This window comes from Petaurus breviceps, unplaced genomic scaffold, assembly GCF_028583685.1.
Source record: "Petaurus breviceps papuanus isolate PSGF00001 unplaced genomic scaffold, PetGlider_PUasm1.0 91133, whole genome shotgun sequence".
NCBI lineage: Eukaryota > Metazoa > Chordata > Mammalia > Diprotodontia > Petauridae > Petaurus > Petaurus breviceps.
This window is the reverse complement of record NW_027187419.1, coordinates 10,094,161-10,100,146: the sequence shown is the minus strand read 5'-3', so window position 1 is coordinate 10,100,146 and position 5,986 is coordinate 10,094,161. Positions and strand designations below refer to the sequence as shown.

The following is a 5,986-nucleotide window of genomic DNA, read 5'->3' as shown; positions in this document are numbered from 1 at the left end:
AGCCAGAGAGAGAGAGCCAGAGACAGACAGAGAGAGCCAGAGACAGAGAGACAGAGCCAGAGACAGAGAGACAGAGCCAGAGACAGAGACAGAGAGACAGAGAGACAGAGAGAGACAGACAGAGACAGAGAGAGACAGAGAGAGACAGAGCCAGAGACAGAGAGAGCCAGAGCCAGAGACAGAGAGAGCCAGAGCCAGAGACAGAGAGAGCCAGAGCCAGAGAGAGAGAGCCAGAGACAGACAGAGAGAGCCAGAGACAGACAGAGAGAGCCAGAGAGAGAGAGAGAGAGACAGAGAGAGAGAGACAGAGACAGAGAAACAAAGAAAGGTGGGGGCACACAGGAAGAGGGGGGAAGGAGGGAGGACAGAAAAGGGAAAGGGAGAAGGGGGAAGAGAAGGTAAGAGAGGAGAAAAAGAGAGGGAGAGAAGAGGGATGAGGGAAGGAAGGAAGGAAAGAGAAAGGAAGGGGACATAGGAGACAGGAAAGGAAAAGAGAGAAAGGAAGGGGGAAAGGGTAAGGGGAAAGGCAGAAAGAGGAAAGAAATGGAGGAGAAAGGGAGGGGTAAAAGGAAAGAGGAGAGAAAGGAGGAAAAAGAGGGGAGAAAAAGGGGGAGATAGGAAGAGAGAGGGGAAGGGAAGAGAAAGTAGTAGTTGTTGTTGTTGTTGTAAATAGGAATAGCATCAGCTAGCATTTATATGGAGTTTTATCTCCATTACCTTTGATTCTTTTAACAACTCTGAGGTAGGTGCTATTATTGTCCTCATTTTACCAGTGAGGGAAATAAGTCACAGAATGGTTTTTGTCTATAACCCTCACAGAGGGTTATAGAGTTAATGTACCTGAGGCAGAATTTAATCTCAGTTCTTCCTGACTCTAAGTCCCATGCTGTCTATACTGAACCACCTATCTGTCATTAGAAACGTTAGTGCTCATTGAAAATTGGAATTGTTTGTTGCCCCCCCCCTTTTTTTGCATCCCCAGTGCTTAGCAGTGTCTGGCATATAAGTGCTTAATAAATGTTTGTCGATTTATTTTTGATATAAAAAATTGTAAGCAAAGGATGTAAGATACGTGGTTATTAAGAATTAATATTTTGAAATGCTTTCTCACCAAGGGTCTGTTTTAATGGCATAATCAATATGTTTATACTAGCATTCAAGATGCAATATCTTAATTTAATTCAAGTTTATTTTCCCACCAGTTAAAGTCATTCATACTATATTATCTTAATTCAATCTTGTATAATGTATAAGGGTATTCCTTAAATAAAAAGCAAGCCTGAATATATGTATAATTATTTAAAATGTACACCTAAATTTTTCCACATTAAGACAGAAAAATATCTACATACTGATTGCTCAATCACATTCACTCCCAGGCATAAGTTGTAACAACTACTTGCATTTCTAGAATGAGTTAAGATTTATAATGTTATAGTAAAAGAGTTGCTTATGATAGTACTCTTTGGTATGCAAATATAACACAGCAGTAATACACAATGTTTCTTACAGTTCTTGATAGTAAATTTAAGAGGCAAAGTTTTCAAGTAGCAAGATATCAGGGCTCAGTTACTATGGGAAGCTGAAAGTGGCCATAAACACAGAAAAAAAAAAAATGATCCACTCAAGGATTCCAAAGAGGGAAGGGGAAGAGGACTGCGAGGGCACCAAAGATATGATCTAACACTGGCTTGGAAGTGTGCCAAGATTTGGAGAGGCTCCCAGCATGGTCTCAATGAAGCCATAAGGTTCAAAATAGGCATATGAAGGGCTAGAAGATTGTCTTTTGTTTCTTTTTTGCATCCCCAGCACTTAGCACATTGCCTAGCACATAGTAGGTGCTTAACAAATGTTTACTGACTGACGTGATTAACTCTGCTGTAGTTTCAGAAAATCCTGAATCTCAGGAAAGCTGGTTTATACCAGTCTATCCTACACTAAACAGACAGAATAAGACAGGCTATGTAAAGTCATCCTGTCTAGAGGAAGTGCACCTTCCCAGCTTAAAAAAGTCACAAAGCAAAAATAGAATAATCTCCACTATACACCACTCCAAGAGAAACAACCTGTCAGCACAGATCAACTCTCCCAACCTTAGGCATAATTTGTTGATTTACAATACTAATAAAGATTTGTTCATATTTTTAAATGACAGTAGTATGAAAGATAAGAATTAATAATTCCATAATTAAATTTTATTAAAAAGAATTTCTGCTTGTAAAATTAAAATCAACAACAAAGTAACTGTTCAAGAACAACAATAATAGGCTAGAAATCTGCATAAGGGATAAATCACAATACCAGTATAACAAAGACTAATCTAGTTGATTCCGTCCAACTCTCCTAATTGTGCTTGGGAAAGCAAAAGCAACAAGAAACAACCTCTCTCCTTATTTCTAATCCCCTTGAGAGTCAGAAGGTTAGGTCAGTAAAGTTTAAGTTCCACCTACAGGAGGAATAATCATTTTTAAAACTCATTTCACCTCACCCCCTAAAACATCTTAAAATGAGAAACACTACATTTCAAGATATTTCCAAAATAAATTCCCCATAAACATTTTCTCCCCCATTTCTTTTTAAAAATATTCTATATTAAACTTAATTTTGTTATGTTAAATGACATGTTTCTGCCCCTTTTTCCTAAAAGGGTAAGGGATTAATATATATGCACATTTAAATCTTTGTACCCTAAAAGTTACGTGTTTTTCTTGTGTTGTTTTCCCTTAACTAATAAAGAGGCTCATCATTAGCTGAAAATAGCCCCAGCAAGTCCTGAAGACCAAAGTCAAGAACTATAATCAAGATCTTATAGTCACCACCACCCCAATCGCCTCTCTATGAAATATGGAAGTGCTAACAATAAATCAACAAGTGCCTACTATCTAACTCTGAACTGTCCTAAGCACTGATAAACAGAACGTTTTGGGTGTTGGAAGGGATCTTAACTCGATCGCACAGCACACTGGCAGAAAATCACATACGACGCAATCTTCTCAAAAGAGTGTATGTTTTCAGCTAACTAAAAATTAAGATGATCTCCTCATAAATATCCCATGACTAAAACATGCTGATGGAAAGCAAGAGGATCATGAAATCCTTAAAAGTGCTTTCAACATTTTTTTATTTTCCTTAACCTTACAGTTTGTTTTGTTTTCACCCAAATGGCTAAGAGCATTATTTATCCAGTGTTCCACACAGAACAATTGTTCATTCAAAGCTCTGCCCATTGTGCAAACCAGCATTTAGTATTTCCAAAATGTGGACTCTGTAAACAATAGAAGGCAATGGCCATTTATCAATAAGTACTTTTTTTATGCCATCACATTTACATCAAGCCAGTATTGAAGCCAAGGGTTTGTCACAAAGTCCTTCATTAAGATGTACTTTGCAAAATTTACACATCAAAAGGTTCTGAAAAAGTTGATATTTAAAAAAACCATCCTAACTTTAAAACAAATTAAACGTTTAATAAGTTTAAAGAAAATATTCTCTATTTGAGGGCTGTAGTCAAAATTAACTTTAAAGAGACATAATAAACGTTTGGTTCGCCTTCAAAGCTAATTTTGCAAAGTTTGGAACCCACAAAGATAAGAGAAATTCGCATAACCTGTAATTACAACAGATGATATCAATATGAACTAATATGACGCATAAAAGTCGCAAACCTCTAAAGCCATTTGAAGCAGCAGCAGGTAAGGATGGCATAAGCAAGAGGGAGAGTGAAGCTAGAACGGCCCCCCGGGCCAAGGAACCTCCTCCGCTTACCACAATATGCTGCAGCCTGCAATCTCCAAGTGGCAGCAGCAGCGGCTCTACTGCAGTTATGGGGGAGGTGGCGGCAGGAGAAGGGCGGGGGCGAGGGGAGTGAAGGGGTGAAAAGAGAGAGGTGGAGCTCAGATGAATAGTGCCCAGACCAAAAAAAAAAAAAAAAAGTGTTGTAAAAGCAACATCCTTTGCCCAACCAGGACCTTAATTAAGCAAACCTAATAACTGAGAGCCTCTTTTCCAATCCTGGCAGCTGAAAGAAAAATTCTACGTAATTCCTATTCTATCTTTAAGAATTCAATCCATATCACTCAATACGAGTGTTTAAGTGCTTTACAGATGGAAAAAGTAGTAAGCCAATAAAGTCCTAAATCAAATAGAGCCGAGAGAGACAGAGAGTGTGTGAGTGAGAGAGAGTGAGAGAGAGAGAGAGAGAGAGAGAGAGAGAGAGAGAGAGAGAGAGAGAGAGAGAGAGAGAGAGAGAGAGAGAGAGAGAGAGAGAGAGAGAGTGTAGTACGGGGAGCAAGAGTGTTGAAGGAGAGAAGTGAGGGATCAGCAAGAGAAATAACGTAGAGGCAAGCAAGGAAGAGAAAGCTGAAACAAACTATTTTAGAATAACGAAAATTAAATTCGCACTTTAGAATGACGTCGGTATTTTTCACTAACAACTCAGTGTATATGCGTATACACGTACATATCTAATGCGTGCCCCACACATTGGTAAGCTATATATTACATATATGGGGGGCGGGGGGAGGGCAGAAGAGCTCAGTACTAGTCCCCTTACCCGCACAGTCAGCAGAGTCCCGGGCCCTGAAGTCCCCTTACCCTCACACTGTTCCCGGACTTTGCTCCCGGCTGAACCGTTAGGTCGAGGCCGGTCTCCCGAAGGTCCCCTCGCCGGACGGCCGCACCGGCAGGGCTGAGGACCCGGGCCGCCCTCCAGAGCCCGCGGCCCGAACGCTGCCCCTCCCCCCAGGCTGGCCGCCCCGCTCACCTGGTGCGCGCGGCGGCGCCGGAGGAGCGAGGGGAGCGACAGGCGCGAGGGGAGCGAGGGCCCGCGGAGCGCTGCCCGGACTTCTCCGCCAAAGCTCGGCGCAAAGGTCCGTTGGCTAGGTACAGACACCGTCCGTTCGAGTCCGGGGGGGCTTCGGAAGGGATTGTCACCAACTTCGTTCTCCCCTCCCCCTTGGCCGCTTTCTGCAGGGGGAGGGAGGCCCGGGAAAGTCGAAGCTGGGCGAGGGAGTTGCCGGTTTGGTCCCCTTCCCGCCGATGAGGGACTGAGCCACCAGAGCCCGGAGCGGGCAGCAGTCCTGGGTTTGAAATGAGTGTTGGGCTGCCGGGGAAGAGACACTCTGCCGCCGCCGCCGCCACCACCACCGCAGACAGCTCCTCAATATGGCCGCCCGGCGGCTCCTCCGGGGGGGAAAAGGCGGGGCTGCCCCACACCGCCCCCTCCCCCTACCGGCCCGCGGCAGCGCGCTATGGTCGGTGCACAGCGGCCGCAGCCTCCGCCGCCTCCGCCGCCTCCGCTTCGGGTGCCGCCTCCCCCTTCACCTTCCCTCCTTTCCCCCCCAACCCCCACCACACGCGGCTGCGTCCAGTCCCATTCCTGCTCTCATTCCGCCCTCCCTCTCCCTCCCGCTCCCCCTCCCCCCGCCTTCCCCCAATCTCGCGGCCCCGGCCGAAAAGCCTCGCTTCTTCCCAGTCCGTTCGCCCCTGTCCCGGATGTTCCCCCCTTCCCTGTGTGGGGACATAGTGCAATCATTCCCTGGGGGAAACCGGAGGGAGTCTACCGGGATGTCCCGGAGAGCAGGCGCCCTCACAGCTGGTGTGCTTGTCCTACTCTGGAGCGAGGAAGGGAAGACTCCCTCCAGAAATGCCTGGTGTCAGCCCCCCTGGGCTGACCTGAGTGGACGCGGGGACGCTCTCCTGCCTAAGGAGAGAAAAGTTTAAGCTCCCTTTGACCCTTCCCAAGAGCTCGTTTAAGGAAATTTCCTTCCCGGCTAACTAATAACTGATTCTTCTTCCAGGGAAGAGACGCAAACCAAAGCAAGCGTTTTACTTTATGGATTGTCATCCGACAGGCACACATACTTCAATGGTTGTGAGGCTTTTGAAACAAAACTAAGTTGAAAATACTTTGATAGGTTTAAACAATTCAGAAAAGCTTTTAACATGGATGACTTTTTTTAATCAAGATAACAGCACGCGTTTACTG

General features: G+C 44.8%; 1 protein-coding gene across 6 annotated transcripts in view; it reads right to left on the bottom strand.

Annotated features, from left to right (window-relative positions):
- The window catches only part of RDX (radixin), a 142,530-nt gene extending 137,289 nt beyond the window's left edge, over positions 1–5,241 (bottom strand). The window contains exon 1 of one of the 6 annotated variants that reach the window (XM_069080098.1): positions 4,763–5,241. The gene's annotated coding sequence lies outside the window, so the exon portion shown is untranslated. Of the gene's footprint in view, positions 1–3,665; positions 3,690–3,765; positions 3,840–4,552; positions 4,731–4,762 lie in introns of those variants that run through there. The other 5 variants (XM_069080104.1, XM_069080102.1, XM_069080099.1 and 2 more) reach the window with 5 other exon arrangements.
- Positions 5,242–5,986: the final 745 nt, after the last annotated feature.